Source organism: Ursus americanus, chromosome 31 (genome assembly GCF_024610735.1).
Source record: "Ursus americanus isolate L20-20 chromosome 31, mUrsAme1.1.p, whole genome shotgun sequence".
NCBI lineage: Eukaryota > Metazoa > Chordata > Mammalia > Carnivora > Ursidae > Ursus > Ursus americanus.
Genome location: NC_142157.1, coordinates 29046538 through 29073600, shown reverse-complemented (window position 1 = coordinate 29073600; position 27063 = coordinate 29046538). Strand labels below are relative to the sequence as shown.

General features: G+C 36.0%; 1 non-coding gene across 1 annotated transcript; it reads right to left on the bottom strand.

Annotated features, from left to right (window-relative positions):
- Positions 1 to 8332: 8332 nt before the first annotated feature.
- On the bottom strand, positions 8333 to 8438 carry LOC123802348 (U6 spliceosomal RNA). Its single transcript, XR_006782504.1, has one exon. It is a non-coding gene; the product is annotated as a U6 spliceosomal RNA (small nuclear RNA).
- Between the last annotated feature and the right edge of the window lie 18625 nt (positions 8439 to 27063).

The following is a 27063-nucleotide window of genomic DNA, read 5'->3' as shown; positions in this document are numbered from 1 at the left end:
AGACAGTATTATCATTTTATAGCCAAGAGTTACATAGTGCCAACTCTTTGCCAAAACTTTTCTAAAGCTTCATATCTATTCACTTATTTAATCTCAAAAAACCTATGAGGTAGGAGCCATTGTTTCCCACATTACAGACAGTAGGAGTTCAGTTATTTGTTCAAGGTCATAAAGCTGTTAAGAAAAAGATTTGAAAGCAAGTAGTATGACTCTATGGTCTGAATTACTACTACACTTGACTATTACAACAATGTCTATGGCTCCAAAATGATGGCTTCACCACGAGTTAAGAAAAGGGGACCAAAAGGATGCATCTAGCACTCAGGTTTTAAGCAGGTTCTATCTTCTAGGTCAGGTTCCATGGGGGCAGGGAAACACTGACAGAATGGGAACACAGTGGACAAACTGAGCAGGGGATTGTCTGACAGCCCCTCTCCCAGGGCCACCAGAAATTGCCCTGAGATATCCTACATGGGGAGCAGCTGATTAAAGTGCAGGGGAGAGTGCCCTAAGACAATCTTGGGGGGAATTTTGTTCATCCTAGTCGGATAAGGAAGGCATGGTATGTGGCAGGATTGTTTACCCAAACCAGGTGAGATGAGCTATCCCTCCACTGAAGCCTTTGTAAAATCCTATTCCCAAACTTGCCTGTTTGGGCCACGTATTTAGATGGTAAATTATAAGTGTATGTTCCTATCATTATCTCATTTTCTATTTCTCAGCAATAAGAAATAAGAGCACTGTGTAGGCTCAAGGGGACTGCTTAACAGGTGTCAAATGAGACACTCTCCATCAAAACACACAAAAATTAGTACCCCTAATGATTCTGCTATTTCAAGAGTGGAGGGAAAGTGGTGAATATATATGATGATAGGGAGGTGTGAAAAAAGTTAGATTCTCATTCTCCATAGAGTCTGGATGCAGACTGCTACCTATAAAATGTTAGTGCTTGATTTCCAACTCTGACATTCCAGCACATGGTATGGAACTGAAGGCAGCTGACAAATTGCAAGAAGGATATTTTCTCTGTAAGTTTATCATGTCTTAGGGCATTTCATTAGGTTTTACTAACACCTCAATGTATGCTTAAAAGTGGGGACTAAGAAAAAAAGTTCTGCTGTGGAGTTCCTAGCAGGGTCATTCCGATGGGTACACAAAGCACAAAGGAATTGTGTCATTGGGACCACGTCTCTCCACCACCAGCTCCATGACTAGCTTCCCTTCAATTTTATCTAGACGAGATCTGTTAAACGAACACGGAGCAGTGACAGCCAGGATAAAGACTTGCCTGTTGGCTTTGGCTGAGGGTACACTTTATGTAAATTTTTCTAACATCTTTGTCTCATTTCAACTCCATCCATTTCAATGGCACTCCTAGATCCTTCTGCCCCTCCCAATCATGGATAAAGTTTACAACTAGTTTGTAGTGCCTGAAAGATAAACTAGGAACCAAGGAACACATATTTCCCCCTTTAAAACATGGGCTGTAACTATATACATATTTGTCTGTACAGATAGAGCTTATTACTAGGGCACCAAGGAAAGCGTTCAAACCTTAACTGTTAATATATTCTTCCCAATATGAATGTAATTGAAGGTTATGTTTTCAACTGTTTGTGTTTGTCTGTCCACACAAAGAATAAAACAGAAGTAAAGCAATAATCTGCATACTTCAGGCAACCAATTTTTGCTCAAAACGTCCACCAAGTATTTTACTAAAAATAGTAAAAGAGATCATAAGGGATGTAATAGAAATTGAACGCCTGACCGTTGCAACTCTGTGTCTTTGTCACATGAAGTTCCTAATTATGCTATAATGATGTAAAAATTCTTGTGGCTTAAAAGTACCGAGTGATTTGGAATCTTTTGCTACATTATCACTTTACTGAAGACTTTCAGATATAATAGATGCATATAATTTTTTCTAAATCTAGCCTTTTTTATAGGATACTATAATACTTCTCTGAGGAAATATAGGTACTAGAAATAACTACAGAGACTTATTTTAGTCCGCTTCTGAGCTACCCTAGGTAACAAACTTTCTAAGTGATGCTTTGTATTACTGCTTTAAACTTTTTTTTTTTTTACTACAGCTACAGGTTTTAAAGATTTCTTTGAAACAACTGAAGAGTGAACTTTAATTCATGTTTTTTAAACAAAGGTTATATGAGACTTACAGCAGTCTTACAAAAGAAGAATATCAGCAAGAATTGCACATTACGCTCTGAGTGCAACTGACTTTCAAATTTCTCTACAGGTATTATTTCCCATGAATAGGAACAAAGAGCAAAAACAGTTAAAAAAGCATATTCAAATGTGTGCATAAAAAGGCATGGTAAATGAATACTGTTTAGTTTGCTGACATAATTACTTGAATGTAATTTTTATGAGTCGTAGAAATCTTGGCATTTTCACTGAACCAGATAATTAGACTCTGAATAGAACAGGGTCAGAATAATTAATACATCAAAACTAGATGAACTTTTTCTAATTATTTTTATTTAATCTCTATTATAATTATTGTTATACTCTGCTGAGCATGACTGCCTCATGTTCATAGATTTGAATGCAGTCTTATAGTTGCATCCTGGGACTTTGTGGAATATTAACAAACCGTGGCATGGAGAAATTAGAATGGTGTAGTTTCATGATGGAATTCTAAATTGGAATTTCATATTTTTCTATATAGTTGCACAAAATTTGTTCCATAATCGTAAAAATATGAATTTTAAAACAAAAGTCTACTTTTCTTTCAAGTTATACTTCTCCAAAGTTCAAGAAAAATTATTTTCACAGTTTTTTTTTTTTTTTTTATTAAAGGCATATATCATCAGCTATTCAATTCCTGTGAAATTTTCTGGAAGGGAATGGCACGGAATTTTACATTATTTGACTTTTTAATATCATGATAAATCTTAATCATTAAAGCAAATGTATCAAGAGGCAGTAAAGAGCATTACCCACTATTATGAGAGACTTTGAAATTTGTGTTAGAAAGCCATGGTGTAACCTTCTGATCATAGCTACCTTCTTGTGCCAGATGTCTGGTATACTCATGAAAATACAGAAAAATAAATTACTCCAGCTAGGGAAACCAATAATGATAAAAGATTTTTAAATCTAAGGACTGAAAGATTACATAGGCTGCTTAATAAATGATTAGAGGCTAATCTACATCTTAATATCTGAAGTAAGAATGCTATAATATAGAGAAAACAATTTTATCCAGACAAAAAGTGTCCAACAAAGACTGTAAACCAGCGTGCCAATGAGAAAATCTGAGGCTCCTCTTAAGTCTTAGTTGTCATTTCAAGGTTGTCAGGACTACCCTCTCCTCAACTTGCCATTATCTGTCTCCACTGTGTGAAAGTCTATGACTTTCCCTTGTCCAGGACTGAAAATGGACGGGCTCAAGGAACACTGCACCCTCAGCCATAAAGGAGGCAACAGGAATTAGAAAACTATTGCAAAATCTTGAAAATAATCTATTCTGAGAATTTACAGAATACTTCAAATTCCCTAGGAACTAACTTATCTGCTAAGTTTCAGAAGGAAGGACAAGACACACAGAATGGTTTTCTGCCATAATTTTTGTGGAACCAAGCTATTTAAATGTTTGCCTGATCCTGGAATTTGGGGCAGATACATATCTCCAGAGAGAATAGGTACAATGATTATGAGATTCTGAAAACACTAAGAAAGCGACAGCCATCGAAGGGAATAATGCCCTTTGTACATAACAACAGTGTTAGATTTTACCTCATTCAAAAACATGACTTTGAGGCATTGAAAGCAGATTTTACTGAAGAAAGAATCTTCGTTGTAAATATGTCGAATAAATATAAAATGGGAAAAAATAAGAGAATAGGGCAAATGTTGAAATGTAAATATTGCTGGCAAAGATACAAAAAGAATATGGGAGAGAAGGAGCCATCATTATGGAAAAATTGAAGTTGGCTTCAGCTGTAGTAAAGAACATGATTGACATTGTAGAAAAAGATATCACTAATAAAGATGCCAGCTTTCTAAAAATACAGAAAAGTAGTACTAATAGGTCCTATAGAGGAAATAAAACAAAAATAAAATATATGAATCATTCATCCATTGGGAATGAACTAAAGCAAATGAAGCTAAACAGTCATTCATTAAAAGAGAACACTTTCCAGGAGTTCAGCAAAAACACACCACCAAGAGACATTACCTGTGTATAGAAAAGACAAAGGGTTCACTAAATACCCCTCCCCCCAAACACGTGAATGAAGGGACTTAGGAAAAACTTGCCCAAGTTTTTGAATTTCAAGATTAAATGAAAAATTCCACAACTGTTTGGGCAAAAAGTAAAAGAAGTCACACCGGTTTCAGATTCTATTTAACTCCGCGTGCCAGGATGTAATGCAACAATGAGAACAAAGTTTTGAGAGAAAAATACTGTGGTCCAAAAATATTTTGACCACACACGAAGTAGTTAATGTGCTGGGGGAACAGAATGACTTCCATGCTCAGATCTACAGAATTCAAAACATGAACAAAACAAGGATGCATTCCTTGAAATTTTTACTTAAAAATACACAACAGTGTAAAGATGAATAATATGAAAAGTTAAAGAATGAGATAGTTGAATCAGAAATCACCGTGTTGTATATTGACTGTTATTAGTTTAAAGTCTATTTGCTTAAGGTTAACAAAAAAACCCCATAGATGCTGACAGTGAAATAAGTCTGTATATATACTAATAACAGAAGTAGTAACATAAGTAACACCATGAATAATATAAGTAACAATATAATTTGTATTCCTAGTAGATAGAAACTGTAGTGTATGATCATGAACATATTATGAACTTTATATGATCAAATATCACAGTCATCAAATAACTTTGCAGTAGTTGGCTTCTTGGAAAATAGTTCATAAATCTGATCCTTATCTTATACTTAAAATTAATATGAATTAAAGTAAAACACAGCTTAAAATTTTTAAAATAAATATATTTTAGAAAAGATGAAAATATAAATCACAATATTTCTGGTTCTGGAACACTCACAGAGCTTTTAGGCAAAACAGCAAAATTCACAAAATGCAAAATTAAATATTGAAATGTTCCTTAGAAGGAACCCGTAAACATTTCTCTTACCAAAATCAATAAGCAGATATGTGGTATAGTTTTCATTAATAAAGCAATGATATGCCATAAATATTTTACCCAATGGCTCTGTCTCATCTCTGCCTAAACACTGTCATAACAGTGTTTCAACTGTGTTACTGAGAAAATGGCACAATTTAACAAATATTAAATCATATGTAAGTTCCTTTTATTATAAGGTTTATATATCCCAGCATCACATTAAGAGCATTACTTTCACAATCTGGTTTGGCATTTGCAATAAGCCTCTTAGGTAAATGCTATCCATCTTTTTACTAATGAATAAATAGACACAGAAATAATGACATGACAGGACAGCATAACTCATAGGAGTTGAAACAGGTTTGGAACTCAGACCTAAGTACAAAACCGGAGTGCTTAGTCCATTGTATGCTGCTTTCTAGGTATATTATATGCAATGCAAGAAAGAGCCTTTCTTGTGTTGTTCTTTCCCGTATCCCCTAAGCATAGAGCCTGGCTTATAAGCACTAGGTAAATAATTATTGAGTGCTGAATCTATGTCTATAAGAAACTCTATTAGAAACTAAGAAATTGAATACTAAAACAAATGGATATTTTATCACAAGAAAGTTTTCACTGGGACTTGGTGGGGGGATATGGAAATGTGGGGTATGACCAGTACAGACGTAACTATTGTATGAGGCAGGTTTGTGGACATGTTCCACAAGGTCCACTAAAAAAGTGCTATCTCAACATGTGGCCATGATCACAGCTAGATAAATGGATCCCTCATACAAACTCTGCTTTCAACATGCTTTAGTTTTTTGAAATATCCAATATGGCTTTTTTGGATCCTCTTTCATTCTTATATGGCTAAAATCAAGTACTCTTGGTCACCTAGGGTATGACGACAGTATTGAGATTTCTGCTTAATTAGGAAGAATATTAGTCTGGATTAATCTATTTTACCAGTAAAATTAGTATGTTTGATAAGTATATTGGTAGGGAAAATGGGGATACATTCACTTAAAATTAAGGTAATCCAAAAGAATTGATGGCTGTCCGAATTATGTCAATACTAAGGAAACATTTTGATACAATCTTGAGCTTGTCCTTCTATGTAACAGGCTAAATGGTATTACTGTAGTATTTAGCTATGACAATGTCTTTAATCCTTGTAGATATAAATTTAGGATGTGACCATAGAGGAGGCTTAAATATTCTAACTTAAGCTAAATAATAAGTAGTAATAAATAATTGGAGGAAAATGCCATCCAAAGAGAACAGATTCAATCTACTCTGAACTTTATTTAATACAGTAAGCTTTTCTTAAACCTGATTTTATTCTCACTCTATAAATGTTTCTTTGTTTCTTCTGCTCTATTCCTCATTACCATCCCCATTTTATTTAAAAAAAAATCCCATTTGCTTATTTAAAATACAGAATCTGAAACTGTCCATTAAAAGTCATTAAATTGGGTCATTTCTATGTAGAAAGAGTCTAGACATTTGTCAGCAAGTTTTAGTAATAAGAACCTGCAATTCTTGTTTTTGTTATTATTTTGTTGGCATTTTAGTCTCATTTAACTGATCAATGCATAAGCACGCAGATTGGGGGAACAAAATAGGCATACATTGTGGTATTTTCTTCCAGTCATACAACACCTATATTTGCAACTATTCTTTTGTTGCCAGTCTTCTGGAGGTTCATTCCATTGCCTCAAATGCTTGATATGCTTCCTGGCATCTTAGTATTTTATCAGTGAGTATTAACTTACAAGTGAGACAAGAAAATGGAATCAAGGACCTTGACTCTCCATTTGGCAGCTCTTTTCAACCAGTGCTCACGTCTGAATTGTTGACTATTCTTAAAATCATGGCAGGATTTCTGTGAACTTTTTAATGAGCCTAGTGAAAAACCTTTTTATTGATGTAGTTTGCAGACCTCTAGAGAAAGCGGACTTTTGGGAAGACTTGAGTCAACACAGGGAATGAGGAAAGCGCCGAGAACAAATATTAACCAACTGAAATACGTATTAAGAAGGCAAAGCAAGAAGGGAGGCAAATTATGGCGTCGGTACATTTAATTGGACTGAGAATTTCCCTTTGGCAATGCCTAGGGGACCATGAAGGGGGGGGGGTGGAGAAAATAGGCTCGGTGGTAGAAGCGCACGGTGTGAATACCCATTTGTTAAAACACTGAGAATGTGCCTGACTTTTTTCACTTACTCCTGTCAGATTTTAAACTCTTAGTTTTATCTCTGAAATATTTAATATTTAAATTCATAAAATATTCTGTGCAATTAAAAAAAAAATCCAACCTCTTACTTTCTTCTCTGTTCTTAAAGAACTTTCCTAAAATGTTACCTGGCACGATTCCCTTCCCTTGCGGACAACCAGTGTGCGTGGTACACACACCCAGTCCAGGATAACAAGAATGGGGGAATGTAACCTACACTCTTCTTCTTCTTCTTTTTTTTTCAGTTAACAAAATATATTTTTGTTTTCCAACATATTCAGTCCCTAAAATTGAGTTCTAATTTGAACGGTTCCCATAATTTCAATGGTGCTTTGGAAATATTGCAAAATGATGCTAATTTTTATTTCAATTGCTTAAGGACCTGTCTAAAACCAAATAAATAATAGATGCAGAGTGCCTCACACCAGGTACAAAATAGCCTTCAGTGAATGTTAACCCTCTTTCTCTTTCTCTTCTTCAGGATAAAGTTGAAAACATGAAATATTTGTTATTTGAAGTTTTGTTGTTTGGAACTATTTCATGGAATTACAAAACTTTAAGCCAACAATGACTTCAATACCTTTATCAAGTCCTTATAACAAAGATACTGAATTTAAGTGTAGTTTAGAGTCAGAAGTCTAAGGATTTTATTATATGGCTAAAATCTGTCTTTTTTTCCCCAATAAAAACTTTTGGTTCACCTTTCATTTAATAAAAAATTGTCCCCTTTCCTCCCCTTAATACCTAAGATTATCTATCAATCATCCATCTGTTTATTAATCATCATAGATTTCTGGGAATAGTAAGTTCAAGTTAATGGTCTCATGACTATTTCTGTAGTAAAGTGCATATATTCACAATGTCCAGATTTGGTAAAAAATATTTACTTACGGATCTGACTGGTTTTGAGAAGTGTCTTTTTTTTTCTATCTGAAAACTTTTGTAGGCTAGAGACAGATTAGAAGATCTTTTTTAAAAATTGCATCATATTTAAATATATAAGACACTTTATGGATGTGTGTGTTATCCTTGCTCGGGGACCATGCTAATCCTCTCTTAACGTTCTAATTTTAGTATTTGCACTGCTGTAATGAGCACTGCATTTATTCTTAAGATCTTAGACATAAGAGATCTTTCTGTACTAACTTCTTTTACAGGGGAGTTGGAGGTATGTGTAGACAGGCCACAAAATCCCCATTTAGGTGTAAATTTTAATATTCTACTCCTAAATGATTCTATTACATGAAACTGACTTTCATCATTGTGTATTAATTGACATACACACAGGTATGGGGAAATGTCATCTCCTGCAAAATTTACATATGTTTGTATAGCAACATCTCCCAAATTTCAATATCAAGTTACAAAACCACATAGCCATGCTCTGAATTAGATGGTCCTGGAAGTCCCACGTCCCATTTAGTGTGTCTGAATATATGTACATACAATTCAAGTTACCCTTCACTCTCTTTGTCTCTTATGGCCCAACCAAGTATTCAAAAATTAGGAAGACGTTCTTGCCTATAATGTTTCTGAAACACTGATATTTGTTTCCACTGGAATCAGGAGATCTATTTATCTATTTATCTCAGAAATTATGAAGTTACATGTCAGATTACATACTAATACATACTAATATGTAATTTGTCATGATTTCACTTTCCATTTCCTATTCCTTAACATTTTTATACAAAAGCCTTTGACTAACTTCCCCCTAAATGCCTGAAGTTGAAACTTAAGACTCCACAATAAAAAGTACAAAAAGTGGAACAGTAGGTTATTATTCAAGTGTTTTGATCCATAAGTCAATATATACAGTCAAGAGAGAGGGTGCTGGTCCCCTGGCTTGAATTATCTGTATATGCATGTGCATTGCTGCAAATGTATCTGACGTCATATGAAGTTTGGTCAGTACAACCTCAGCTTTAAAATGAATGCAACAGTAAAGCACATTGCAAGTACTTTGACTCTCTTCATTTAGATCTGGCTGTGTCATGAAGGAGACACAAGCTTCAGAAACTAGTTATTTTACAGTTTGGTTATCTGAGAGCTCTAAGTAATTTTGTTTAGATTATCTCCAAATGCTACTGAATTGTGCCATAGTTTTATGTGAGAATCTGACAGATCTGTAAAAAGATAGAAGCCTGTCCTTCCCTGGTTCTTAAATATTTCTTTCCTCAAATGTGCTTGATTTTTATTTTTATTTATTTATTTATTTTTAGTTGCCTTCTAACTATGGACTACATATACAGATACCTAGCCCATATATCTGGAATGCTTGTGGGAGGCAAACAAAATATAAATATAAGAAACCATCTTTAGTTTTGGTTTTTGCAGATCCACAAATATATACGATACTACCTATACAAAATAGATTGCTCCATTTAGTAACAAAATTTATTCACACAAAATGAGAAGTAGCCGTTTAAATAGTGATCCCAAAAGTCCTTTTTTATCCCAACTCCTACCATTGAGTAATATTTTCTTACTTAGCTCGTGTTTCTGTATTAGGAGAAAAAAAAGTAAAACTTAACTGAAAATTTGGTAATCAAAAATTTCTTATTTTTCTAAGGCTTGCAAAATTCAAACCACATTACAAAATGCCCCAGAATTCCCATTCTGGTGTTTTCTGTTGTTGCTGCTGCTTTTCTGTAGTATTTTCAACCATTTCAGCTTCCATCAAAGGGGTATAAAAGTAGTTTTAAAAGCAGATAAAAACACATATTAAATTTCTTTAATATAAATTGTTACCTCCCATAGATGCTAATTTATACAGTCTACTTTTTAAGCTTTATTTACTAAAAAAGGTACGACATGGTATAGGCCACGTTTCTTAGAATTTAAAATCGGAGTACCTACGGACGCAAGGGTATCCTCTCTGAAATAAGGGCAATCACATTTATCTCTACTGATTCGTTCCACATCTGTGTAAAAGAATTCATCCTTCTTTATTTTAACTTGATTAATCCAATCATCTTGAACCACTCATCAGAAAAGTAATCTCAGGTCTTCTCCATCCATTTAACCAGCAAAGCTACCCAGAAGCAAAGGCCCTTACTCCCTCCTTCCCCAAGAAAACAAATTCATTGTTTCAAACTCTGATTATATCTAACACCTTCATAATTATCATTAATCTTTAAACTGATGAAAATTCAGATATTTACATATTTTAACTTTACAATTTTTTTCCTAACAATTTTATCAGCTTGCCTATATCTAAAAATTTTTTCTCAAAATAATTTTTTTCCTCATTGTCAATTGAAAACCAATTCACTCTAGAAAATTAAACTGTCATCAGTTAATTGTCCCAACTACAAACAATTATTTGAGACATGTATGCATGCTGGAATGTGTGTGTGTGTGTGTGTGTGTGTGTGTGTGTGTGTGTGTGTGTGATGAGAAGTAATTTGAAACATAAAATGGTGAAAAAAGTTTGGGATATTTTTGCTATATGCCAGAAAGCAATTAAATAACAAATATATTCTAGAAATTGTGGTCCTCTGAAAGCTTAGCAGAAGGGAATCTGGTCCTCTATGTGTATTTCCCTCTTACCTTCTTTTTCTCTATTTATTTATTTATTTATTTATTTATTTATTTATTTATTTAACCTTTTGCGAACTTGGCATTCTATTGAATATCATCAAGTTAGTAAAAAGTGATTCCAAGTAAGGAAGCTTTATTGGCTGCCGTAGGATGGAGTGGGCCAAAGGCAAGAGACGGAAAAAGAATGTGAGCTGTTGGAGAGGTACCCAGTGCATTTTTACACTTTGATGTCCTGGGGAAGAGTTGTGGCGCTCTAATGCTTCAAGGACACAGTGAGCATCTTAGAGACAAAAGCTGTCACTGCCATCCAGTGGCAACATGAATTATTGCATGCTCAACCAAGCTCCATTAGTGTTGCTCGGGGAACCAAATGAAGAGGGACAACTTGTCCTGACTCTTAAATAGAAAATGAAATACAATGACTGTTTATTTTATTGTCTGTTTTAACAACTCAAGATATATGATAAGCAAATAAAATTCATTTTTAAATTCTCATTTTAAGTTTGAATTTTACTATTTCGTCTTGAGGTTTGAGGGAGGGTGTGTAAGATGAACAGATTTGTGGCCAAGTAAATGCTTACTTATGTTTTTGAATTAGTACATAAAGTACTTAAAGTTGACTCTAAATGACCATCTCTTTTATTTCAGGGGATTACCATTGATTAAAAAATTCAATGGTTTGGCCATTCTTTTTCCACAGCATTACTAAAACAGAGTGGTACTGATATTGATAACAGAGCCATGGTCATATTGATAAAGGCTATCCAGATTAAAGTGAAGGGTGAGGTTCCCACGTCTGTGTTTAATAAACACAGAAACTGGAAAAGAAGAACCAGACAGGGCAGAGATTTTCTCCCCTTCGGTTCAGTGTGACAAGGCATCTTTCATATTTTTCCATCACTTTGCTGCCCTCAGTGTTTACTCCATTTATATAAGAAACAATTACTCCATCTTCTGGGTAAATTTCAATGGGAGTCTGACTAAGGCTCTTTGGCTTTGAATTTATTAACAATTTAAATTACCTTACTTTTCAGCAATTTTCATAAAAATATAATAGCATTTGATTTTTCCTTAAATGGTCCTGTCTTCAGGTGCCTTCAAAGAGCTGATGTCTAGATACGATGTATAAATTAATCTGTATTTCTAATAGATTTCAATAGGATTACCCCAGAAAATGGGATAAGTTCACTATTTTCTTAGCCACCCTTTTCTCTAACTATTATGTAAGATTAATTCCTATTTTTTTGTGTGTTATGCATATGTTGACATTTTATAGGCATTGATTTTCAATGTTGCATTGTTACTTGTTTTTAGCAGACTATAAAGAGAAATGAGAATTATAAGAAAGATTGTGTTTGTATTTTCTCTCTGAGTGGAATTATTTTACCTAAGAGAGAATGACTTTGTTGTGTGGAACACATATCTATATTATTCCACGTGAATATAGATTTACAATGCATTAAAGGTAACCCACAAAGCTGAAATAAAAGTTGAGTTAATCTGAGATTGATTTCCCCAGTGTTCTGCTAATCAGGCTGCAGGGGTCCTCTGGCACATAAATAACTTTTCATTTACTTTGGACTCAGTGATGTCAGACTTTTCAACAAACCACGATCTGCCAAAAAAACTTCAAAACTGAAAAAAAAGATAAAATTGTAAAAGCATATGTATGTATATACTGTATATATTAACACTTTGACTCACAATGACTCTTATTTTAAAAGAACTTTCATGCCTGGGTGGCTCAGTCAATTAAGTGTCTGACTCTTGATCTCAGCTCAGGTCTTGATCTCAGGGTCATGAGTTCAAGCCTCATGTTGGACTCCACACTGGATGTGGAGCCAACTTAAAAAAAAAAACTGAAAAATTAAAAATAAATAAAAGAACTTTCATTAAGCAGAATCAGACCTATAACTGAACAGAACATCTTTATGCATATTCACCAGTTAAAACAGTTTGACTGTTTTTCTTTAAAAAGAAAAAAAAAAAACCTTGGGATTTGTTATCTTTTTGTTTTTCTGTTATATATTGCTTAATATGTAAGCAAATGCTTAAATTCTAGAAAAGCTGGAGTCCATCCAAATAACAACAAAATCTGCATACAATTTGGTATTTTTAGAAGCTTTATCTAATGCACTTTTTTTTCTTATTTGGACTACATATGTTTTATCTTCTGCTCTTTAGGCCTTGGGTCTGCATGCTGAGCTGTCTTCATGTGAGTCTACTTAAGTAGTTTAACTAACTAGTCATTTATTACTAATTATATTAAAAATGCATGTACACCATGCCTATTTCTGTTCTGATCTCAACTGCTGTTTTTGGAATATTTGAGTTTATAAAGTAGAACACTGGTGGCATTTTTCCAGATTCAGTGTCATATTAACAGTTTAGGAATTTATGATGGTTTTTGTTTTTGTCAAATGCAAGAGATACAAAGTGACAACAAGAAGCAAGAAAGAAGGAGTTGTAAGGACAGAGAGCCGAGCAGTGCATCTAAATTGCCATTGGCAGGAATTATTTTTGTGTCTTCAGTGCTCACTGTTGGTCAGAATTTTGCAGCGCTGTTGACTGAAGTTTTAGATGTCGACGTAAGTCATTTTCATGGTTTTCCAGTTGTAAACTGTCTCAAGGTTTGGCTTTGACTCAGAGTCTCGAAGTTCTGAGTTCAGGAGGTAGTCTAGAACTCTATTTTTAAAGACACCATACAGATAGTCCTGATTGATGGTGGTCTGACTTAGGACTTTTCAACTTTATGACGGTGAGAAAGCACTGCAGTTCAGTAGAAACCATACTTTGAATTTTGATCTTGTCTCAGGCCAATGATATGCAGTACATACTCCCTGGTGATGCTCGGGAGGGGCACCCATAGCTCCCAGTCCGCCCCGTGACCCTGGGGGTCAACAACGGATACACTGATGACCATTCTGTACCCCTAAAAACCATTCTGTTCATCACTTTCAATACAGTATTCAATGTGATACATGAGATAGTCAACACTTTGTTTTCAAGCTGTGTCAAGCTTTGCGTTAGATAATTCTGCCCAACTGGAGACTGATGTAAGCCTTCTGAGCACATTTAAGGTAGGCTAAGCTAGGCTGTGGTGTTCAGCAGGTTTGGTGTATTGAATACATTTTTGACTTTTTAGGTTTTCAACAGGCTATGGGTGAATCCAGACAATAGGCCATCGTAAGTTGAGGAAGATCTATACACAAATCTAGACTATTTTCATCCGTTCCACAAATACATGTCGAGAAGTTACTGACTGCAAGATAATGTGGAAACGTGCATAAAAATAAGTCATCCTAGCAACAATGCTCCAAAGATATTGGGATTTATAAGTGGTTGTAGACATCACTTTCATGAATCTCACTGTGTTTTCACTTGAAGCAGCTTCCTAGAATGCCTTCCTCAGATCTTACCCTTCACATGTCCATGGTTCTTTTTTTTTTTTTTAAAGATTTTATTTATTTATTTGACAGAGATAGAGACAGCCAGTGAGAGAGGGAACACAAGCAGGGGGAGTGGGAGAGGAAGAAGCAGGCTCATAGCGGAGGAGCCTGATGTGGGGCTCGATCCCATAACGCCGGGATCACGCCCTGAGCCGAAGGCAGACGCTTAACCGCTGTGCCACCCAGGCGCCCCACACATGTCCATGGTTCTTATTGACTTCAAAGGCCAAAGTGAAATATAAGCAAGGAAAAGATAGTACGGTATCTGTTGCAGGAGAAAAACAAATTCAGAGAAAAGAACACTGGATTTAAAAGAAATTAATACTTGGGGCGCCTGGGTGGCTCAGTTGAATAAGCTACAGACTATTGATTTTGGCTCAGGTCATGATCTTAGAATTGTGAGATCAAGCCCCACATGGGGCTCTGTATTCAGCACAGAGTCTGCTTGAGATCCTCTCCCTCTCCCTCTCCTTCTCCCCTCCCTGGTTTGTGCTCTCTCTTTCTCTCGAAAGAAAGAAAGAAAGAAAGAAAGAAAGAAAGAAAGAAAGAAAGAGGAAAGAAAGAAAGAACTTAATACTTAAGTGATATGTATGATATATGAAAATTTAAAAAGTTCCTACTTGGAAAATAAGTTATAAGTATGTCCAAATTTCCATATACAACTACCCTATTGTCAAAATTCATTTAATTTAACCCTCTGCTACCTATATACAGTTCTGATTAAAGTTAATGAAGATTTGCCTAAATTTACATAATGCTCTCTGATAGAAAATTTGGTCTACTAACAACTGCTAAAGGACTTTGAGAACTTCAAGATGGTTAATCCAAAATATAGAAAAATAAGAATATAAATAAATATGATTCCTTCTACAAATGACCTATGAAACATTACTCATTGAAAGTAAAATTCTCGGGGAGCCTGGATGACTCAGTCAGTTAAGCATCTGCCTTCAGCTTGGATCATGATCCCAGGGTCCTGGGATCGAGCACCGCATTGGGCTCTCCAATCGTTGGAAGCCTGCTTCTCCCTCCCCCTGCTTGTGTGCACTCATTTCCTCTCTCTCCCTCTCAAATAAACAAATAAAATATCTTAAAAAAGAAAGTAAAATTATCCACATTTTAGCAGTTCTTGCAGCATACCCATAATATTACCAAAGCTGCATTCAGATGACAGTTTTAGAAATACATAAAATTAAATTGAAGTAAAAAATGCTTTGTCAGTTACCAAAAACATACAAAGCAAAAATTGCTAAGTAAATCCAAAATAGATTATTTCTAGTTACTATATATATTTGAAATGATTATAAAATAATCATTTAAGCCCATAAATAGTGATTTTTCAGAACTTTATTGAACATACACATAATGAACAAGAAGAACGGTAACTGGATAGAAGAAAATGCTTCTTCTAAACTATACACCTGACTTCAAGAACTTGACACATCTGTCATTATTGTCTTGGGCCAAATGGTACTTTGGCGGAAAAAAATAATACCATAATATTTCTTGGTATTCCACTCCAATTAAAAGCTCAGTTAGCAAATTTCTGTCTTATAACTAACTTTGTTTCCAGAGCTAACAGCTTTTGAAGATCCCATCTGGGCTAGGGAGATACAGAGCAGCTAGCAAACCAATGTAAAACAATGTATCACTATGAAGTCATGCAGAAAACAGGGTAATTTCCTATCAAAACGAAACGTTTTTCTTATATGGCATGTGAATATTCTTCCCTAAAAGTGTAAATGGTATAGTGTAGGAGAAGAAACACAACTTTTGGAGGAACTTTAAAGGCTTATTTTTTTTTATCTGATCTTGATAAAGAACGAAAAATATCAAAGCACAACAACTGGATTTTTAAACACCCACACAAATTCAATTCCCACGAATTCTCAATACTTTCAGACATGCCAAGTTTTAATACATAAACAATTCATTGCTATCTTGTTTGATACACATAGCATGTTCTCCTGACAAATCCTCAGAATATCTGAGCATTAACATTGATTGCAGACCTCAAAAATGATATGAAGGATGCCATAAATGCCCTCATTTCCCCCACTGCCTTTTACATTTCACAAAGGAGATGGTGAAACCCTTTCGACTGTGTTAATGACTGGCTTTCCTCATTGTATCTAACCAGGAAACAGAATCTATTCAGTAAATTCAACAAGGAATGTGTAATATACAAATTTACTAACTACACCAGGTGTCTGGAGTAACAGAGGTTTGGAGATTAAGAAGTAAAGATAAGTCAAGAATATATGAAGCGCAGATTCTAAGGCTGAAAAAGAGCGCCCCAGGAAAGAACAAATCTAAAACAGGACCCTGTAGCCAGAGCTGAGATCCACTGTTCATTGGAGAGTGCATGGCTGTGCCCCAGAGGATGGAGGAGAAGTCTGCTAGATTTCCAGACCACCAGGGATCACAAGCAATCTGCCCTTTCAGACTCCAGAGACAGATCATCCATCGAGAGGTGGCCACGTGAAACTCACTTGGAATCTGTCAGTGGGAAAGGTACACTGGGAATCCTCCCTCTGGGTGTCAGGGAAGATTGTGCTCAAGGGGATGTCATGCCCCGCTCCTGCCACACACTGCAGGAGACTGTGAGAGAGAGCACATGCTGGAACCAGGGCAAAGAACCCCTTCCTTCTCCAGGCAGGTTCTCTTTGGTACCCTCGCGGAAGAAGCTTACAATGCCAGCTGACGGGGAGAAATGGTTAGGAAGCACAATCAGGGCAATGAAGAGTTTCCTGGAGCTGAAAGGCAATAGATTGCCAAATTAAGTAACCTTACTTAATCTGAAAAGTGTCATCATTACGGACATCCTACACCGGAGTGGTATATTTGTTACAACTGATGAACCTACATTGATATCTTGTTATCAACCAAAGTCCATAAGGCACATTAGGGTTCACTCTTGGTGTTGTCCATTCTATGTGTTTGGACAAACATATCATGACACAACCTAATAATGGGAAATACAAATGTAAGGGGCAGAGAGTATATGGGAACTTTCTGTACCTTCCACTCAATTTTCCTGTGAATCTGAAACTGCCCTAAAGATTAGTCTATTAATTAACACACACACACACACACACACACACACACACACACACACACACACAGAGTTAAAAAAAGATGTCATCAATGATTTTTTTTTCTCTGAACCTACAATTGTGATACCATCATATTACAAATCTCAGTGTGTGTTCAAGGTGGTCATTGTTTCTTTCATTATGAATTTGTATATGGCAGAGACAGCTAAATTACACATTCACACTTCTTAGGTAATAATCAAACATTCAGGGCACAAGGCTATTTAGTTAAAGACTAAATTTCCCAGACTCCTTTGCAGCTAGGTAGGGTATGTGACTTAAGTTCTGGTTAATAGGATGCGAAAGGGAGCAGACAGTTCAGCTTCCAAATCGTGACTTTTAAGGGAGTAGAAAGACATGTGCTCCCCTTTTTCCTCTTTTGTCTGGCTGGAAAATAGGCCTGGTGATGACCATGGACCTTGAAAATGAAGGTCATTCCCTAAAACAGTGGAGCGACAAGAAAGAAGGAGCCTGGGCTCATGAGAACTTTTGTAGGGCAAGTGGCCACATGAGCTCAACTCGTATGTGAGAGAAAAAGAAAGAAACCTCTATTTTATTTAAGTCGTTATTGTTTTGGGTCTTTGCCATTAATACCGTTTAGTTTCTCCTGTCTCATCACCATATCCTTGTTGACTAGAAAGTTAGCAAGTTTGTTAGATATAAAGCAGCACACACAGATCTGTAATAACAAAAACTGTCACCTGAAAAGCTACCAAACCAATGCAAAGCCCGCGAAGATTTTCAACAACAGTGACAATAGTTGCCTTGGCGATTTAGAACCTGTTATACTCATAACCATAGTTTGTTTTCTGAAAAATTATTTTTTCAGCGCTTGAAATCTAATGATAATTTAGTCGTGTTTTATCAGAGTAGTTTATTATATTGTCATTTCCGAACACCAATTCACTGATTTTGATGCCTGGTTTTGTAGGAAAAAGAGATGGAAAATTGAGGGTTTGTAACTAATAGGACACTTTTGTCCAAACCTTAATATTTCAAAAACAAAACAAAACAAAAAAACCCACTGGGGATATTCGGGGAAGGACCAAGTTTTCAAAACTTATTTTTTTTAAAGAAGTCTCTGAAAACTAACTATTCCTGAAACTTTATTACGAGTTCTATTACATAATGATCTATCCACTTAAAAGACATTTGTTTTCTTATATAGTATAAATTATCATTGAAGCCCTAGAGACAGGAAAATGATAATTACAGTGCTCAGATAAAATTCTGTTTGCTGCTTACTTTTTTTCAAATTTGATGCAGAATAATCTAATTTTAAGTAAGTGGTGCAAAATTTATTTAGGATGATGGAACATGAAACTTAATAACTACTCTGCTTCTTAAATTTTTTTTAGAGATACATCTTCAGTATAGTAGAAACTTACTAATTAAACACAATGGGGAAGAAATTAGAATGATTAAGCTTTTCTAACTATTAGTTTTAAGTACATTTTGTATTAGGAACGGAAACAGATGTAGACTTAAGTAATGGAAAATGATAATTCAAAATAGATCCACATCAATTAATAAAATGTTTACGACACAAAAGTCCTTTTACATAGGAGACAGTAGTTCAAAACAAAAATTGAGAAGGTATTAAAATAATTTTTAATTAAAAGCACATATTTCCTAGTTGGTCAGACCTCACTGCTTTTAGACAAACTGACCATTGAAAAATTAATCAACATTTCTGGGCTGTAGTTTCATCATGAGAAATTTGGATAATATAATTTACTCCATAAGCGTCTGGTATACATAGAAGTAATATCCTAACCCCATCACAATTCCTGACATGTGCTAAGCGCATAATAAATGGTAGTTTTATTTTTACCACCATTTCATTCCCTTGGATTTAAAAGGCTCAGATTTGATGTGTTGGTGCTCTTCCTTTAAAATTATAACTGCTTTTTTCCCCTAATGTATATTTATTGTCTTCAGATTATTGCAAAATCCAAATTAGCAGGATCAGAATTAGTGAGATTAGATTGTATTTTTCTAAGTCACCTATTTTAGAATCACTCTTCCAAATAAAATGTGGCTTTGATATTCACTCTGTATTGAATTTTTAAATTTTGAGGATGAACAAATGATCGCTGAGTTGTTGGCGTGTGATGACACTCTTCTTGGGTTCAGATGGATTATCTCTGGCCTTCTCAAGACCTCAGTCAGTAAAAAGTCTAGGAGAATTATGTAAGAACAGAAAAAATTTAATATACATTGTTGTGAACAATAACTCTACAAGGTAAAACTCCTTCGGCATAATTTGTAGCTTAAATGTAAAGTGTATTCATACACTTTTATTCAGCAAAAGAAAGCAATTTAAATATTTATAAAATGTGATTTACATGAAAATACCATCCTACTTTTCATTTACTGTGCTGTTCTTGTGTCACTCAAAGTTGCCTTCTTTAAATATACATTTGGAAACAAATTGTATTATGATCCAAAATACAAAAAGTAAATACAATGTGGGATGGGGGAGCCTGCATGGAGAAAAGTAACTGCAGTCACAGTGAAAAGAAACGAGCTTGTTGAATTTTCACACACGGAACTACTGAGCAGGCTTATTTAAATCTATTTTCCTTTATGAATTATACATGGCTATCATCACTGAGTTACACTCCTCCGGTAAAAAACATTTTAAACGACAACTTACTGATAAGCTGTCAAATGGGAAAAATCCACTCATTTCTTCAAATCTGTAGTTGATTTTGTATTAATATTTTAAATGATTTTCGTGAAATGCATTTGGGTTGCCTTCGACTTTGCAGGAAGAAATATGCGAGAATGCTTGATCCCACTTTTCACTCTCAATATATATCAAATCTGCATATGTGGTTGTGAAAACAATTTTTTAAAAAAGTGTGTTTGGGGTCTTTTTTTTTTTTACAAAATACAGGTTGACTTTTCTGCTCTCACGTGCCTGGGCCAGCAGGTAAGACGGTGCAGGTGTTTGCCTGCAGGAGAAGCCTGTTAATTAGGGCACAAGCTAGGCAGCGGAAACCAATCTGCAAGTATTTTCAGGTAAAACTGTTGAAACAACAAGACTATGCAGTGATGTGTACTGTTTCAGTAATTAGAAAGTTCTCATCTTTTGATTAAACTCACATATAGATGAGGTGTGGACGTTACAGGAAGGAGTGGTCCCGAATAAATGTCTCTGGACAAAACCAAACACGCTAATAACAACAACATCAAAAATGCTCATTATAATCATAATAAAGAAAAATTGCAGAAAGTTAACTTTCATTCAGGAGAGGCTTTGGGACGTTGCCTTCCTTCCTAGCAAGAGCCAGTATTTTTCCAGAAGATGAACAATGACGGTTAAGCTTCATGGCTTGTCCTGCTGTGGTCCCATCTTCTAATGACACAAATTCCTAACAGTGCAGTCTCATCCATCATCTAGCTTATTTTTTACAAAGTACACCAAATATTTTCTGTACTGGGTTAAAGAGACCTAATTCCTGCCCTGAAGGCCTTCATCACCTGCTACAGCAGTTCGAGCCTTGGAGACGCTCGTTCTTATTTTCTTGCTCTAATGGACCTGCCTATAGGTGATTTCCTGGTTTGACAGCCAGAAAACAGAGAATAGCCCCGACTCTAAAAAAAAAGTATTTTAAAAGTCATATTATTATAATTTGGGGGCAGGAGTATCTTAGAGCAGCATATCTGTATCGCTTCCTATTCAACAGGCCAACCCCCCCAACATTTTTCTACAAGAAAATAAGGCACGACAGAAAATTTTAGAATTTCATGTTCATTGGAACGGCTATGGAAGAAGGTTAGTAGTGGTGATTAAATACAACTAAATTACAGACAACTAGAAATGTGACTTTACAAATCAAAAGATTCAGGGATAAATATGTATTAGATTCAAGTTACTCAGAATCAATGTGGTATATATATGTCTGTATATATATCTATGTGTGTGTATGTATATATGTATGCAATGATATCAACATATATGCAGGTATGGACACACACACACAGACACACACTCACACCATTCAGGAATAGCCTTAAAAGTCAACTGATATTCAAATAGTTAAAACCAACAAGAACTTTTTCAATCATATTCCCCAATACATAGATTGAGAAATTGATACCCATTCTACTTTTGTTCATTAGAATGCATTTAATTTAGTCACCCATTTTATTTCATATAAAATTCTATGATAGAAGACATAGGTTCAGTCAGTGAGAAACCAGCCCTTAGTTTTTAAATTACAACTGAAAGTCTGTCTCTCTTTGTGCGAGGAAGAAATTCCTACCTTATACACAAAATAGAAAAGTTTGAGATAGGATACAAAGGGACAGATTAAAAAATGCACATCCTATCTTTTGAAACAAGCTTTTTATTTAGACAGTGAATGCTACATTAGCTCATACAAGTAACATCTCAGAATATGATAATCAAAAAGAGGTGACTTCAGTAGTATTTATCATTATTCCCTCCCAAGGTTTTCAAGGCATTTAATAAAACTTTTAATGTCTACTTTTCCAACAGATGCAGTAAAGTGACTGAGGTCCTGGGATTTTCTGTGGCCCACTGGAAACAATCCTCAGTGCTGAGGACTCTAGAAATAACCACCGTAATTATCATTTGCCTAAGTTAGCACTAATGAATCAAAATGTGTCTGACTGTCAGTTCCATTCAAGCAGACTACATGATCAGAGATACAGTTTAAGAACTGTCCGTCACTACCCTGCAGCTGAGTTAATGAAGTGTTTATACATCCAGGGCTAGTATTTGGATTAAAGCTCCTGCTGGGAATACATGAGGACATATACAGACTAAAGAAATTAAGTTGTGTTTTTTTTTTTTTTTTTTGTAAAATTCTCAAAGCTACAGACCATTTAACATAGGTTAAAATATTTCTAAATATTTAAATATTTTAAAATGTTTCTACTTATATTCACTCAAAGAATTATAACAAATTACCAGGAGTGAGCTAACCATTTCCATCTCCTCTTATAGTCACTGGCAGTATGTTTTTCTTGAGTGTTTGTAAAGGAGGACAATGATCACAAATGAGAACAGCAAAAATGTGTGGAGTGATACCTTGAGACGATGGCAAGAATTAACTTGCAAACTTGGGCTTTGATGACTTCAGAGTACTGAGTGTTGAGATGCTCGTCTTTCTTTGGGTTTCATATCTTTGACTTGTATGTTGACAATACTACTACTATTACTACTAATAATAATACATACGGGCAAATGTCTTGTCTCCTTAGAGGGAGAAGAACTCTGCCTGAAGAGATGCACCTCACAGACTGACTTGGGAGAGGATGGATATATTTTGCATGGGGAACGGATGTACATCCTGGGGTTGAGAAGGTGGACTGTGGTAGAGAGAATTCCAAATTCCCACCACATGGAAAAGTGTATGATCCCCTCCTTTTGAGTGTATATGGGATGGAGAAGGGCTGTGAATACGATGGGCTTTACTCTATAATTAGATTACATTGCATGGTACAGGTTTAAGGATTTTGCAGTTGGGATCAAGGTCTCAAATTATTTGATTCAGAGTTAATAAAAAAGGAAATCATCCAACGTGGGCCAGGCTTAATTAGGTGAAAGACCTCAAAACAGGGACTGAGTTCTTCCTGAGTAGAGAAACACTCTCCTCAGTCCTTGAAGAAGCAAACAGCTACACTGTGAAGGTAGCCTGACCCACACCTTAACTGTGGTCTTGTGAAACCCTCAACAGAGAGCTCAGTGAAAGCTTGCCTGGACTCTTGACCCACAGAATCTGTAGGATAATAAATATGAGCTGTTTTAAGTTGCTAAATTTGTGGGCTAATAGAAAATGAGTAAATCTCCTATGAAAGTTCATGAGGATTGGAAATCACGAGTATGAAGTATGTGGAATATGGTAGATGTTCAAAGAGTGGTGCATGTTATCATGGTTGCCATTACTGTTGAGCTAGAGTCCTATGGTGACACAGACTAGTGATACCAGATGGGAATAGAGGCAAAGTTTTAAATGACTGGAAAGAATTGAATGTGGAGAAGGAGGGAGAATTCTGGGGCCAGGGAATGCAACACCAAGTTTATCATGCTGCCCCTGCCCTTTCCCTTCCAAGTCCATTCTGATTCATGCATCGTAGCTTCATGACTCTGCCTCCCATGTCCTCAGTGCTGATATATACAGCGTGCATCGGTTCTACACATTTGAAAGCCTGGAGAATGGGTGCTGCCAGAAACACTTCAGATCCAGTAAACAACTTGCTTCTTCCGTTTGTGGAAAAGTCAGAAGAGATGTTGAGATGTGCCAGGGTGAGGGACAGGGAAGAGGAGTTAGACTGGGCCAGTGGGACTAGGAAATGAGAGCGGGCTCCAAGTTTCCACTGTTTTATAGGCGTTTTCATTTATTTCCTAGAAAATACCGCTAATCTGATTGTGCACTGTTTGTAGCTGTCCTTATCCTTTTTTTCTGATAAGAGTACTGTTTATGTTTTTCCTTTCATTTCTGATCCAGATTTGGTTATCTTGAGAGTCTAAAAGTTTCTCCATATAAATGAAAGTTATTGATGGAGAGCCATAGTCATAATAGATTTATCATGTTGTAACTGTGTACATATTTCTCTTGCAGTTGCAACTTCTGTATCTCTATAGAGCACAGCACAGATATGCATATTTACTTCCTAATAATGGCATCAATTTCTACCAACTTAATGCACTTAGTACATGTATATTTCTGGATCCTGCAGTTAAAAACTCTAAAAAGTGAAAAATCCGCCAGTTACATAGAAATTTCCACCTGGATATGCAGTCTGAAGAGACTTGAAAGCAAATATTTTTAATGTACACAAATATGTTTTTAAATTAGATAAAAATCTTGAGAAAAAACTAGGAAGTTTGTTTCACCAAAATGCATAATTATTGTAAATGGAAAGAATTATTTGTTAATTTGGTGTGTTAGTCAATGGGATTGCTTGAAATGTCTTGAGTTTACATCAAATTTTAAAAAGTCTATTAGATTAGTTGTTCTATTCCACCATTTAGGGACATAAGGGCCCGAGAATAGTTGTGCAAACAGAAAGAAATGTATTTAAAGAGAGAGAAATATATTCCTGACATAAACAGGGAGAGGGGAAGCAGTCCAAAGCTGGTACAGTGGCTCATTGATAGCATCAGACATCCACGCTCTTCCCATCTCTCTCCTCTGACTTCCTTAATACATAATTCTCTGCTGTCATGCTGCCACTTCACAGTCGTAAAATGGCTGCTCTGTCTCCAAGACTGAAGTCCGTGTTTCAAGCGGACAACAGAACAAGAGCAAATGACTGGTGAGGTTTCTTTGAATAAAGACTTAGTCTTTTTGTTTCTGGAAGGATAGCCTTCCCGTACACTTGTGCCCACATCTCACTGGACACGACGAGACTGTGTCACACGGATACCCTTAGTTACTAGATAATGTAAGTGCTTAAAAGAGTGTAGTTCATTGCCTCTTCAAACAAAATCATCATTCTCTTCCTAGGGGATGGAGATGGCTCTAGGTAGACAACTAGCTATGTTTCCAAAGCATGTGAACTTAAGAAGGCTGTCTCAGAACAAAAGGAAATCTTTCATGCTGGCATGTACAAAAATATTGTCCCTACTTAATTCATTTATGTGAGCTTAACTTTTTTTTTTTAAAGATTTATTATTATTATTTTTTATTTTAGAGAAAGAGAGCATGCACGAGCAGGAGGGGGCAGAGGGGGAGAGAGAGAGAGAGAGAGAGAGAGGCAGACTCCCTGCTGAGCACAGAGCCCGACGGGGGGCTTGATCTAATGACCCTGAGATCATGACCTGAGCTGAAATCACCCATCAGACACTTAACTGACTGAGCCACCCAGACGCCCCAATGTGAGCTAACTTTCATATCATGGGTATTTCTGTGAAATTGCCAACAAAGCTGATTATAGAAAAATATGAAACAGAGAGATGTGATACTAAATTTTTCCAATTCAATTCAATAAACCCTGAATGTCTACAGTCATCCATGTGTTCATTCATGTACCACTCATTCGAAACAACAGTCATTGAAAATCTGCCATGTACCAGGAGCTGTTTAGGCACCACGGATACACTGATGAGAAAGAATGGATGTAATCTCCTGGTACTACGGCTTATGCCATCCAATAGAGAGACATCCAATCCAAGTAATCATACGACCAAATGTAAAAAGCAACTCTGAAAAATGAGTTACGAGGTGTTATGAGGGCCTTTAAAAGATTATATCATTTATGTGGTGAGGTGGGGAGAGACAGATGATTCTGGATACAGCTAGAAGTCTGAAATGGACCCTGGCCTCTAGGAAGTTATTGTGGATAATTGTTTGGGACAACAAACAGGGGAGGAAACAAACAAAAAAATATTATAATTCCAATATTTAGCATTTCTTTTACTCACATCATTCTTACAAAGACCCATCTTCCCTTATTTTGATTTTGAATCAAGAATATGAACTAGAAATCCCGGGAATTCCTTTGCTAAAATTCCTCTGTTGGCATTCCTCTGTCGGATTCACAGATTATAAATGAGACTATGCTCTTGTAACCTAAAGGTAGTGTGACAATTTGGTGAAATCGCCACTGGGATATCATGCTCACACTCACCTACCTTGAGAGTTTTCAAGATTGCCTTTTTGTTGTTGTTATTCTCTTTATGTTTATTTCTATTCTGCTTATTACACTACTTCCCCTCTTGCCCCCCCCCATCCCAGTGTGTACAAGGTATGCACTAGTGCCTGGGGTCGCAAGAGCATCTGTGGGTCTCCGTGGAGCCAGTGACTGCAGCCAAAACACCGTGGACACTATCCTGCGGGTAGTTCTAAATACTCTTTATTCAAAGAAAATGGGTTGCACTTTTTTTTTTTTTTAATGTCCTGAGTCATGATTCATCTGCTGAACTGAAGCCCCCAAAATGATGAGTCCTTAACTATAAATGCTTCTGAAAGGCATTTTTAATTTATTAGTGTTCCGAGTTCCCCTTCCCACAGCCTCACAGCTCTTGTCCTGTCAACAGTTAGAGAACTCTGCTGTGTTCTTACTCAGTTTCTCAGTTAAAGAAGCAGAGCACCAACCTGCTGGCCCTCAGGACACCCAACCACATGCGGCTGCGAGGGCCACCCTCAGGCTCAGCCTCATTTCGACCCAGCAGGGTGTGAGCACTGGAACATAACAAGGCCCCAGTCCTTGCTCCAAGCATTCTCGTTCCGCCTAATTAACAGTTGTACTTCTGCATACCGTAAAGAGGCAAATACCTACTTGTTCTGATTCCAAGTATCAGAAATGACTCCTTAGACCTAAGATATTTTCCTCACCTCTTCATTTGTGGCTGAAATTCAATAAATAAAGTTAAAGCTTTTCAACCCATAATCAGTCATTAAATTTTTAAATAAGCCCATGCAAAATTACCTCGCATAGCCCTGTCCAATACAAGATCACTTTCATACGTGCGATTTCATTGTTTCCTTACAATCCCCCATGCGGCCTGCACAGCAAATGCATTTGGCCCCACTGTACAAATACAGGAGCTGGGGCTACGGAGACTTTTACTTGAAATAACGTGAGGTTTAGAATTTTTTAACCCAAGTCTGACAACTCTAAATCCTATGTTCTTTAGACTTGTTGATTCATTAT